Consider the following 13,905-nt stretch of genomic DNA (forward strand, 5'->3'; position numbering starts at 1 on the left):
GATGGTGCATAAGAAACATTGAGCAGATATTTGTTCTAACACCTACCATGAACTGAACGTTAATTTATTTATTTATTTTTTTTTTTTTAAATTTTTTTTCTTAATTTTTATTTATTTATGATAGTCACACAGAGAGAGAGAGAGAGAGGCAGAGACACAGGCAGAGGGAGAAGCAGGCTCCATGCACCGGGAACCCGACGCGGGACTCGATCCCGGGTCTCCGGGATCGCGCCCTGGGCCAAAGGCAGGCGCCAAACCGCTGCGCCACCCAGGGATCCCTGAACGTTAATTTAATTGTGCTGAGCTTTTGCAAAAGAGCCTCCACATAGTTATCAGAATGACCTTCCTTCAACAATGTCTGATTTTGTCAATATCCTGATTTTAGCACTTTAATGCTTAACTACAGGATGGTCACTGATCTCCTTGGTCAGGCACTCAAAGCCCTTCCTCCTGTGATCCCTACTGACTGCCTTTGCTTCATCTTCTGATCTTCCTGGCTTCAGACTGATGCTTTATTTCCCCTATACTTATAGCTCCTTGAATGGGCTTTGCTATTTCATGTCTTCACGCTTATTCACATGCCTTCCCCTCTGCTTGAAGTGTCTCTCCCTGTCTCAGTCACCTGCTGAGTTTCTATTCATTTATCAGGACTTCGTTCACCTCTTTTGTGATGCCTTGAAGGTTAATTACTTCTTCCATTGAAAACACATGAACCTGAGGGATATGTTCATTAATATTTGATTAAGATCAATTATAGCCAATTTATTTAGTTGCGTGTCTCTATGAAGGCATGTCCAGGTTGGCATGTACTAATTGTGACATCCACTAAATGATAGCGGAGCCAACCAACTTCTATGAGAGACCTACTAAGTGCCAAATTAGAGCCCCAGGCATGGTAAACTGTATAATACCCCACCCCAAATATCCATGTCCTCCCCCTAGAACCTTGAATGTTACTTTATGTGACAAAAAGAACTTTGCAGATGTGATTAAGCTAAGGATCTTCATATATAGAGATTATCTTGGATTATCTGTTTGGACCCACAAGAGTCCTTAAAAAGAGGAAGCAAAAGAAAGACACAAGGCCATGTGAAGGCTGAAGTAAGATGCTACCTGTTGGTTTTGAAGATGGGAGCCACAAGCCAACGAATGTGGTTCTAGAAGCTGGAAAGGATAATGGAACAGATTCTTCCCAGGAGCTTCTGGAGGACCATGGTGCTGCCAACACTTTGCTTTAAGTCCAGGAATCTGCTTGTGGACTTCTGGCCTCCAGAAGTTCAAGAGAATAAATGTGTGGGTTTTAAAACCATTCCATTGGTGCTAATATGTTACACCAGCAACAGGAATCTAATACACCAGGTTACATGCATGATGGGACAGAACTTACAGATGGGATTTACTGGAGAAAAATAAAGTAGAGCAGTGCTTCCCAGACTTCCCAAGAATCACCAGGGATCTTGTTTCATTGTAGATTCTGATTCACCAGGTCTAAAGAAGGGCCTGAGATTCTGTATTTCATGTAAGCTCTGGAGTGAGGACCATGCTGCTTGCCCAAGGACCACACGTTGAGAAGCAACAGACTCGAGCAGTGGGGTGAACACAAAAACTGGATGGAGTGAAGGGAGGGTTTTAGAGAGGTAGCTGTGGGCACAGAGTTTTAGAGAAAAAGATCCACTATACAGGAATCTATGTAGTGGTGGCCCTGGAATGGATGTATGATGGTACCAATGATTACTCAGTGCCCTCTTGGTTGGGAGTCCAGAGGTCACTCTTTATTGTCTCTATCACTTCCAACAGACCTGATGACGAGGCACTTAATGCTTTTTTTTCTTTTACACATGATGATTTAACAGCCTAGAGTATTAAAAGACTAGCCACACCCACATGGAGTGAGACCTAATGGGTCCAAAATAAGTGGGTTTTTTTCCCCCTACTTCCTTCGACCACCTTTTCTCAATAAGGAATAATATGCATGTGCTATGGGGTTTTGCTGAGAGAGCAGTGATTTTCAATTTTCCTGCAATGTCTGGAGCCTCAGTGGAGATCTTCACATCCCTCAGTGAAATATGCACATGTTACCAGGGATTGAAATTGGACTTGGTAAGACCAAGGCCGAAAGGGAACCAGAGCTTTTACCAGGGCATTCTGGTAGGTTAAGTGACAATCCAAGTGCTTGCTTCGGCAGCACATATACTAAAATTGGAGCGATACAGAGAAAATTGGCATGGACCCTGTGCAAGGATGACAGTCCAAGAGCTGAGGGGTAGAGAGAATCCCTCCAGGCATGGGTAGAGGACAAGCTTGAGAACATGAGGTGGCCCTTAAAGAGCTCCCAAAAGGTCAAATCAGAGAAGCCAAGAGCATTCAGCAAGGCCAGGGAGCAGGAGCAGGACTGCAATAGGAAGAGAACATGCAGATCCAGAACGAGAATGGAAGAGCAGTGGTAGTAGGATCCAAACAGGGGCCATGGAGATAGACCACATCTCTTACCTCTCACCAGGTCTGTGGCTGTGGTGGGTCTACTCATCAGTAGCATGGGAACCTTCATACTGATGCTGTAGGTGGTGGTGAAGGTCACTACTAATCTACAGAAGTCATTCCCAAGCTGTCACGAAAATGATGGGTTCCTTCAAGCAGCCGTGCTGTTGGTTGGTCTTTATGCATGTATTATTGGTTTTATAGTCTGACCTAAGAGTTTGCCACAGAGTTCCTGCAAGTTCCTTATTGGTGTGATTTTGTCTCCTGTTGTTCTATGGCTTAGAACATATAGGGAAATCCTTGAGTTTTTCCTAAATTATTAAAGATCATCAGAGGTTAGGAGACAGGAGAGAGTATATTTGGGCAGGGAAGCTTTAATTTTATGGTGACATCTTTGGCCGCTGGCTGATATTTATGTTATGCCTGATACAGAAGGGCTTTCCCTGTAAGTTCTCTTGCATCCACCTCCACAATCCATTCTTTGGAGGCTCCTATCCTAGTTCCCAAAGCTATTTTTCTTGCCCAGGCAGCAGATCTTACAGGTTTTAGAGAGTACTGGTGTAAGGAAGGGCAAGAGCATGCAGGCAATAGGCAATAGGCAGCACTGCGGGTTCATTAGGAAGGTAAGTTTTACATGGATTGGGCCCTAGCTTTACTTGGAGAAGTTACTTGATACCCTCTGGGTCTCAGTTTTTTCATCTGTAAAGTGGGAATGGAAATAGCATCAGCCTAGCTTATAGTCTTTGTGATGGTTAAAAAGGAAAATGCTGGAACCATTTAGACCAGGGTTCTGCAAACTTTTTCTGTAAAGGGTCAGAGCATTAATTTTTGTAGCTTTTTAGGTCCATAGGTCCCTGTGGCAATGCTCAACACTGTCAATGTAGAGCAAACACAGCCATAGGCAATATGTCAATGAATGGGTGTGCTCTGTTCTAATGAAGCTTTATAAAAACAGACCAGAGTTTGCAGATCTCTGCTTTAGAATAATACAAAGTAAGCCTTAGGGCACCTAGGTGGCTCAATCTGTTGGGTGTCCGACTCTCGGTTTTGGCTCAGATTGTGATCTCAGGGTCCTGAGGTCAAGACCTTCAGCAGGATCTATGCACAGCAGGGAGTCTGCTGGAGATTCTCTCTCTCTCCCTAGGACCCCACCCCTGCCACTCACTCTCTCTCTAAAATAAATAAATAAATAAATAAATAAATAAATAAATAAATAAATATTTTTTAAGAAAGGAATATGAAGTAAACCTTCAAAATGGCAGTAGTAATTATGACTCTACACTAATGTTATTAGAAGTATCTCATATTGACCTAACCGTTTTTTTTTGTTTGTTTGTTTGTTTTCAGCTGCCAGTTTCTCAAAGATTAGGGTTGATACAATTCATTGTTTATCCTCTAGGGAGTAGTTTGTGTGTGTGTGTGTGTGTGTGTGTGTGTGTGTGTAAGTGCTGGTAGGGCAGGGGTGGATTCTTTCCTTTAGGCTTTAAATCTGACAACAGAATTCTATAATCCAAGTGTTTTGGGTATCACTTTTTAAATATGTCGGTCCCTTAATAATTTAATTTTTATTGATCAAATCTTATAATAAGTGAGGATAATTTGAGAAATAAATAATAGATAGCCTGGCTCATTTCTTATTAATATAGTCAAGAGTCCAGATTCAACTGAAGAGCAAGAGAAGAGAAACTTTATAGGGAACAATTATCTGCAAAATGTGAGTAGACCAAGATAATCTAATTGTTTATATTCAGCTATCCCTGAGGTCTGAGCACTTACAGCCAAGAGAATTTATCTGATGACGTCAGTCCAAAAAATGCAACTTCAACCTAACCCTCCCACCCTCCGCCACTAACAGAGCATAAGCGTTAATTTAACAGTGTTGCATGCCCTACAAACATCAGTGACCTTATGTTCCAAACGAAAAAGTTCATCAGTGAGCTATCTCCTGATGTGTTATTGGCTAGAGGTCAAAATTAATTAATTTTGTCAGATTGCCTTGAGTAGAGATCGAAAAGGATAGAATTCTTTGGCAGACAGTTTCCACTCTGTCATCTGCTTAGTGTTTGAGGTTTTTGTTGTTTTGTTTGTTTGTTTAATGTCTCTCCTGTGGGTCCTCCAGACTTCATATTGCCTAGAGTTCTCAGGACACAAGACTGAATAGTATTCTATTTCCCCTGTACCTCCATAGGATCATCCATAAGGTCTGTAAGTTTGCTGTCCAGAGAGGAAAAGCAATACTGGTATCTATGACAGGAATGTCAGAACAAGTGATTGAAGAAAGTCACTGGAGTACAGATTCTGCAGTAGTGATCCTCACTTAAATAGCCTTGTATTGTTAGGCAAGCATCAGACATCACAAATCTCTTTGCTCACGCTGAACAACGGAGCTAACTGTTCCAGTCTTGCACATTGGATCATAAGAACAATTGAACAAGAAGTGTGACATGGGAACCCTCTGTAAATACACATTATTGTTCATTCTGTTCATTGCTTGGGTCCTTTTAGACCTAAACACTTCCAGTAGGAGTGGGTAGAAGGGAAAGCCATAGGGAAAGAGTTGCCTGATCAGTGAAGGTTTTCAATATCTGTGGATCCCACAGAAGGACCCACTTGTGGTTTTATATTAAAAATATGTGGAATGAGAAGCAAAATGTCTTCTCTACGCAAAGGCTCAGACTCATTTTTAGGTACAATATTTTTTTTCTCAAGTGATTACCTCTGTCTGGCCATAATGGAAACTCATATCTTCGGCTCAGGGCATTCGTGATTATTAAGTAGCCTTGACATTTTGCAAGATTGAAAAATATTTTTTTCCCCATTTTAGTGAATTAGTCTTTGGGGATGGTCTTGCGATAAATCTATATCAACATTGTTTAAGACAGGGGAGTGGCAAGAACCTCAACGCCCACAGAGGCCTCACAGCTTCAGCCCTCTGAGGCATGTGCTTCCTCCCGTGGCTACACATATCCACTGTCAAAGTGGCAGGAGGAGTACCAGAAGCCACTGTCTATCTTGGACCATGATTTTTCTTTTCAGAAATTCAAAAGAACTTTCAGATTCTTTTCCCAGTCTCAGTCTGTTATTCTAGACTCTCTTCCAGGTTGATTTTCTCCTAAGGGCTCTGTGGTTCTCCTGGCAACTTATGTGCAGTGGGGGTCCTGCACCAGGTTCTGACATGCCTGCATGTTGCTGGACCCCATTCATTACTGGCTAGTTTCAATTCACTGTCCTGGAACATGGCTCTGCTGCAGGAGAATTAGTTGGTGAAAATAGATGCCCAAGAAGATGCATAGCCATATGTATCTTCCATACATTCAGAAGACCTTTTCAACTTCTCTGAATGTTTTATACATGACCAATTTGTAATGTGGGTATGTGAAGATAATATACTGGGATGTAGAGGGATGATATGGGGTGCAGGGAATGGAGTAGGAGAGAGAACAAAAAAGAAGACAGTCTCAAAGTCACCCATAGACTATCACAGTGTTGCCTGGTCAGCTGAGCCAATGCTTGCCAAAGATGCAGCCAGGATCACCATTCTCTGATTCCCCACCCCCACCCTCACCCCCACCCCCAGCTGAATGCTGTCATTCAAACTCTTGATTTCAGAATTTGGATTTTTTACCTTTTTCTCTACTGGGGATTAGGTTGTTTTTTGTTTTTTAAATTCTCTCCTCCTACTCAAACATCCCAGGTCCTTATATTTTATAGTCTTTCAAAGTTTTTGTGTTAAAGGGTAGCATGATCTTAACCCTCTTCCTGAGAAGACAATTTCAAACACCTTGGTGAATAACTATCTAAATAGAGAGGTATGGATAAAATCATTTGACAAAAATGAAATAATATATACTTTTCTATAATTTATGGTAATTTATTTAAACAGTTCACAAGTTGTTTGGGTGCCTAGGTTGTCCTAATTTTTTCCTAATGTATACAAACATAAAGCCAGACTAATTACCTGGAGTAAATTAGACATTTTTTAAGAAGAAAGCAAAAGATGTTAGAATTCCATTTAGAATTGTTAACAATGTGTAAATGGTCAAAACTAAAGGTGCATAAATGGTTATAAAATTGTCCCATTGTGAAACGAATTACCAATATCAAAATACAATAAAAATAAAAACTGGAATACCTGAGAAATTTTTGACCTGATCATTGGTATGATTTCACTGTAGTGCTGACCTAATTCATTGTGGCAAAATGACTTGGCTACCTAGTTTTCAACAAAATTAATCCATTCATGCATTCAAGATATATTTACTGAGTCCTGGCAGAAAATAAAATCTAATAAAATGTTTCCATACTCACAGAGCTTATGTTCTAGTGGGAGAGAAAGGAAAAAAATACAAGTAAATAAATATACAAAAATATCAGTATTGAAAGTGGAATGCAGAAAATTGAAATATGGGTATATAATAGAGCATGGCACCAGGTAGGACTCTCCTGAAAGGACAAGTACGCCAAGAATTGATGATAAAACTGGCACCAGGCATGCAAAGACCAGAGCAAGACCATTCCAAGTAGAGGAGACAGCTGGTGCAAAACCTCTATTGTAGGGATGACCGTCTTATGCTTCAAAGAGAGAAGGAAGATTGTACTGAAGGAAGCTAAGTGGCCCAGGGTGAGAGGGGATCAGAGGCAGGCAGGGTCCAGAATGTGCCAATTTGTCAGCCAGGAGACAAGCTTGAACTTCATTATAGGTACAGTTGGAAGGTACAAGAAGGTCTTAAGACAAGAAGTGATATGATTTTGCTCAGGTTTTTGAAAGATCACTGTGGATGTTGGGTGAAGGATGCAAGGGTGAGAATAGGTGTAAAGAGAGGACCAGTTAGGAGGCTGTTGTGGGTCCAGGTGGGAGGTGATGGTGGCTAAAACCAGATGTAACAGGGGAAATGCAGAGAACTGGATGGATTTGGAGTATGACTTGGACACAGAATGAACAAGACTTGCTGGTGGAAAGCAAGTGAAGGACGTAGGGGAAAAACCTAGAATCAAAGATAATGCCAATGGAACTGCTGAGAAGAGTTATTTTGTCTGATAATCATTTTTGGAAAAAAATAGCTTGTTTGCACATCTATTATAATATGAAGCATAGTGTGGATTTTTTTTCTGGTAAGAATAATAGTGCCTTCTATTTATTGAGTACTTACCCTATGCTGCTCATTCTTTTCCTTACCGTATATGTAAGGGGGATACACACTCGCCTTACTCACTAGGTTGCAAAATGACCTATGTGTTTCATATGGCCTTTGCCCCTCTGGGGATTGCATTGCCAAGGAAACAGACTGTTGAGCATAGGCACCAAAGCCAAATCCTATTAAATGTGCAATAATTCAAACAAAACATACAAAGCCAACCAGCCCTTGGGTTTGGAATATTGGCTTCGAAATGTCCCCCTCTTAATGCCTAGCTAGATACCTAATAAGGTTCAACGTTTAGATGCCTGTCTAATTCTGCCCAGAGTTCTGGACTTGTACATTCCTGCCCCCAAATCCCTGCTCTGAATGTCAGAGTTTTTAATTAATCTCCCCAAATGGTATTTTAGCATAATGAGCTCTCTGCATGCTGCTAGCTTCAAACAGTAGACAAAAAGCGATTCTTTTCTTTTCCTCAGATTTTTTTCCTCTGTAAAACATTAAGCAAAAGTGATTAGATACCTGTACATGCTCAAATATGGCTGGAGAAGGTCCAGAATTAGAGATTTCAAAGTACAAGTTGTTTAGAGAGCAACTAGTTCAAATCTGCTTTATACATGAGAAACTTAAGGTTCAGACAGGTTGATTAATGTCTCCAAGGTCACACAGCATATTAATAGGCAGTGCCAGGGCCAATGCCCATGTCCCTGGCTAGTGACCCAAAATTATCTCTAGGTGTTTCAAGGTTGTTCCTCTCAAACCTCTCCTCCAAAGGTCAAGTGCTGACTGCTCCTTCCTTTCCCACTCTCTTCCACCTCCATCCTCTATGGTCCAGTCTGATCCCCTTGCTTCTCCCTCTCCCTCCTCCCTCTGCCCCCTCCTCAAAAGCAGCGTCTCACTCCAGGTCCTACCTCTGATCTTATCATCATTCCCACCAGCATTTCTCAGGCTCATCTATCTCCATACAAGATCAATGTGTTTACACACTAAATATGTTTTGCACAAATGTTTTTTTTTTTTTAATCCAGCACCTGTGGGTTTGCTATAAGACTATCCTCACTTGACCCTGTCATTTCATTAAAAAAAAAAAATGTCCAGTGGAATGAGAAAGAAGTGTGATTGGAATCCGTTTACCATATTTAAATGAATTATTTTTATTTAGGAAAATTTATTGCTAAGCTTTTTGGATGTGGAAGCTAAGTCCTGGTGGTCATGAGATGCAGGGAGTCTAATAAATGAGTGCCACTTTGGTAGTGTAAGTGAAGAGAGGAGAGAAAGCAAGGGCCAGAGTGCTGAGGAATGCCATGTCAACCTGGAACCTGATGTGGCAGTAATGGACAGGGCCTTTTATTTTTAAGCTTTTAATTTATTTATTCATGAGAAACACAGAGAGAGGCAGAGACACAGGGAGAGGAAGAAGCAGGCTCCATACAGGGAGCCCGATGTGGGACTTGATTCTGGGACTCCAGGATCATGCCCTGGGCCAAAGGCAGGCGCTAAACCACTGAGCCATCCAGGCATCCCAACAGGATCTTTTTTAAGAACATGAAAACACGATATTCAAATTTAAGTTCTGCTCTGTTAGTTACAATCTACTTACCTGGCTGATGCTGCTCTGTCTCTAATTAAATAAAGACATTCATGGGGCAGCCCGGGTGGCACAGCAGTTTAGCGCTGCCTTCAGCCCAGGGCCTGATCCTGGAGACCCAGGATCTAGTCCCACGTCGGGCTCCCTGCATGGAGCCTGCTTCTCCCTCTGCCTGTGTCCCTGCCTCTCTCTGTGTGTCTGTCATGAATAAATAAATAAAATCTTTTTTAAAAAATTTAAAAAAATACAGAACACAGAACTAAGATTCGCTGAAGGTGGAAATTGAACCAGAGGTGATACGTGGAAACGTAAGCCCTTAAGGGTTTGAATAAACCCTTGAATAAATCTCGGAACATTGGACGTTGAGCTTTGCATTGGAATTACACTGGGGATTTAAGTCAAGTTTATCTAGATTGGCAGGCACATGGGGGCCCAAACATGTGTCATGCATTGGAGATAGGATGAAGAGATCTAATTCTTGCCCTCTAGTGCTCATAGGAAAGTATATGGAGAGCTAGGTGTGGAAAACAACCAAGTTACTGACTGAAGATAGGAGCCCCTCCCTGATTCATTCGTGGTAAGGCACTTTATACCCTTTATCCTGTGAATAGGGTTGACTAACAATGCTGAGCTATTTTTTTATTTTTATTTTTAATTTTTTTAGGTTGATATTTGTTCAGTACTCTATTTGGAAGAGACTGGATTTTTTCTCAGCCCACCCAGCTGGCTATTTGATTAGGAATAGCTGTCTTTGCCCATTTAGTTTTCTTTCACTTAATTAATAGCTTTTGGGCATCTACTTTTTGCCAACTGCTACACTAAATGGTAGGGTACAATGATGGGCCAAAACTGAGACGTGATCATGCTATTGTAGAACTCAGAGTCTAAAGGAGGAAAGGGGCATCAATCAAGGAATCAGACAAAGAGATGTAATAATGTAGTTCTGATAGGAGTTATGGGGGAGAAGTACAGGGTACCAAGAGAACGGATCACCAGGGGAACTGACCTACTTACAGTGCCAGAAGAGGCTTCCCTGAGAAGCTGAGACTCTTGTACAAGAGTCCTGTGGCATTCATGAATTTAACCAATGATATAGGAGTGGGACAAGCAGGAAGGGGGCACTTGATACAATATACAGCTGGAGTAGGTAGGCAGGAGCAGAATACAAGGCTTATATGCTCCATTGGTCTTTCTCATAAAAACAATGGGAAGTCATCAAGGTGTCTCAAAGAAAGTATGATCATATTTGAATGCTGAAAAACAACTCTGGCCGTAGGGGAAAATGGTACAGAGCAGTGTTCACCAGAGAGATGTTTCGCGGAAGTCCACAATGCCTTAAATTAAGTTGATGTCTGTAGAGATATGAAAAACTAGCTTTGACAGACAGTCAGAAGGTAGATTCAGTGGAATTTGGTGGCAGTTTGGATATAGGAGTATCCTAGTTTGAGTTTACTAGAAACTCTAAGACAAAGACTCAAGTACTTTATTGGAATACATAGGACTCATTGGTAGAGGAGTGGGGAAATGAGACAAGAAAAAAGAAGGCAGCCACTAAAAAGTGAGGTATTAAGCCAACTACCATAGAGGATGACTGGAACTTAGTTTATTCTCAGCATCAACGAAGAATTGCACCTCAGAATTATCCCACCTAAGAGGTGAAGTAGCTGGGCTACTGATATATCAAATTCTTCTAGCCATTGACTGAGGATTGATATAGGGGCCATTAATTTTCTGGCACTTCCAACCTGCCTGCTATGGATTTAGAAAAATCTTCAGGCACAGGATGTAACAATTGGCTGTTGGGAGTTATCTGGAGCTCATTGCATTGATGGGGACCTAGGAACATGAGTGACTGTGTCTGCTAGGGAGTAAGGGCAAGGACAGTGTCAAGGGCAACTCAGATTTCCAGGCTATCGAGCTAAGAAGCATTGGAAAGTATTGCATTCCAGACACTGCCATGCCCTGGAAATACCAACAAGGCAAAGTCACTGCTTTCATGGAACTTATAGTCAGTCTAGCAACACTGACTAGTTAGCAACCACTAACTAAAACGTATAGTCTAGTTAATGAGAACACCCCAAGGATGTTCTCCGGAGTGCAGGCAGACAGGCTCTGGTGCTGTTTGATCCTAATCCCAAGAGAATTAGTGAGCAAATAAATCTAACAGTCCGGGCTGTGTGCCAATCCCTGGACAGTCAACAGTGGACTGTTTCCATGTTAATCCTAAGGCAGAGGGGAGACTTATTCCTCAAAATTGCGTGTGGGAGTTCAGAACCAGGGGGTATTTGTTTCCTAGAGCTGGTGTAACAAATTGCCATGAACTTGCTGGCCTTTAACAACAGAAATTTATTCTCTCACAGTTCTCAGGGCTGGAAGTCCAAAATCAAGGTGTTGACAGGGTCACACTTCTCCCTGAAGTCTCTAGGGAAGGCACCTTCTTTGTCTCTTCTAGCTTCTGGTGGCTGCTACGTTCCTTGGGTTTGTGGCTGTGTTCCTCCAACCCCTGCTTCATCTTCACATGGCCTTCTCCCCTGTGTTTCTGTGTATGTCTCAAAACTCCCTCTGCATCCACTGATAAGGCCCACCCTGACAAATGGCCCATATATATAAAGCCCACCCATCCAGGATGGTCTCATCTCAAGATCCTTAATCACATCCACAAAGACTATTTCCAAATAAAGTCACATTCACAGGTGCTGTGGATTAGGACCTGGATATATCTTTTGAGGGCCACTATTCACAAAAGGGGGCTAAGTCAGATTGATAAATGTTTATAAGAGGTTAGGAGCCCTGGCAAAACTATCTTCAATTTATCATTTGGTTCAATGTTAGGCCATACCGATTTAAAATCAGAAAAAAAACTAAGTAACTTCTCAGAATGCTTTACGGGCTCCATGGAATAGAGGAGATTTAGAAGACAAACCCAGGCTAGTGGGAGGAGAGGAAATGAGCCCAGAGAGGAATCTGTTCACAAATTAATAAGGAAACACAAATGAATTAAAAAAGTAGAACAAAGTGGCCAGAAAGCTTTGGTTTCACATGAGAAAGAAATGAAAAAAAGAGAAACAGAAGTGCCATTGACAACCGTGATGAAGTATGGAATAAAGGCTTGACAATATAAAATGAAAAATGAGGAAAGTTATAGTCAAGGAAATATCAAACCAAGGCTATACCTATAAAATAAAAATTTATGGACTTGAATATGAGCCCTTTAAAAAGGATCTTTAAATTGCTTCAGGAAATATTTCTTCTTCCAATTGTATCTGGTGGACTCTGACAGGACCGAGACTGCCTAAAGACACATTTCCACCAATTACTGACTAACTAACCTTTAACCTCTGACTTTTTGGACTTACTCACCATTATGCACATGGCCCAAAGTAGTTCTTGAACAAGTATTATGTTCTGGTATAATGCAAATTCTTTGGAAAATCTAATCGATTTTGCTCAATTCTTTAAGCAGACCACACAAGTCATAGATTACTGGCCATCAAATTAGACACTGCCTTTGGGTTGGCCATTGATTCCTCGCTTCATTTCAGGCCAGGAGAAGTTAAACTGAGGGGTGTCATGGTATGCTGATCTGTCCCTTCCTGGGTCATGGCTGGAATAGGCACAAAGATACACATGTACTAATCAGATAAGCAAAGCAGTGCAATGAAACAGTGTCCATGCTCTGATGCAGCGTGGGTGGTTGAAGTCATGGGCACCCAGGGATTGACACTTAGAGGCTGAGTGCTGCTCAACAGTGGGAAGGCACAGGGAGAGGCTGAGTGGCGATGGGAAGGCAATCAGGAATTCTAAATGCAATATACACACAGACTCCATTAGGGACCCACACACCACATCTAAGACAACTAGACTGAGTGATGATCACTCCAGTGATTATATCAAAACCTTGTGCTAGTCTCAGATAAGAAGCCAACTGGAACCAAGCATAAGACTCAAGTTCTATTTAATCATCTTGTCTGAGGGGTGAAGCAATATTTCCCCATCTCAGTTCTTTAACTGGAAAGCTGGCACCACACACTGAGTTGTTAAACTAGCAAGTATGCCAGCACTTTCATTTATTAATTGGTAGGTTCCATTTTAATTAAAATCATCCTAGCTAATTACTCATTCCACTGTGTGCAACGCCAGCTGAAGAAGCTGGAGGACATGATGAAGGCAAAAATAAACTCTGTTCTCCCTCCAATTTATTAAGTTTTTATTGTTTTCCCTTTCATATGTGGGGAATCAAGGGAAACATAAATTTAATCTTTTATTCTTGCCTCTATCTGATGAAATGAGCCTCATCTGGGAGTAAGTGGGAAGTAGCAAAAAAATTATAGGTTCCAAAATTCATACATGTGGGTTTGGATGGGCTCTTTCATTTATGAACTGTGTGACCAGGGGAAAATATTTAACTTCTCTGATCCTCAAAATTTCCTAAGAATGGGAATAAGACTAATACTCACTGCAGATTTGGTATGAGGGTTAAATGAGTAAGCAAACTCAAAGGCCAGCATATAACAAGTGCTTAATCAACGTTTGTGCCCATCATCACCTCCACCACTCCATTCACTCAAGTAGCATCTCCCTATCTAGCAAGGCTCAGCTCAGCCACTATCTCCTCTGAGATGGCTTCCCTGAGTCCCAAGTCTGAGTCATGTGTCCCTTCTCTCTGTTTCTACATGTTTATTCCTATCACAAGACTGTATGTGA

At 41.5% G+C, this 13,905-nt stretch overlaps 1 non-coding gene across 1 annotated transcript; it reads left to right on the forward strand.

Moving 5' to 3' along the window:
* Positions 1-2,169: 2,169 nt before the first annotated feature.
* Positions 2,170-2,278, forward strand: LOC119872119. The gene has a single exon (XR_005360300.1). It is a non-coding gene; the product is annotated as a U6 spliceosomal RNA (small nuclear RNA).
* The last annotated feature ends 11,627 nt before the right edge of the window (positions 2,279-13,905 follow it).

The sequence above is a fragment of the Canis lupus genome, chromosome 5 (assembly GCF_011100685.1).
Source record: "Canis lupus familiaris isolate Mischka breed German Shepherd chromosome 5, alternate assembly UU_Cfam_GSD_1.0, whole genome shotgun sequence".
Classification (NCBI taxonomy): Eukaryota; Metazoa; Chordata; class Mammalia; order Carnivora; family Canidae; genus Canis; species Canis lupus.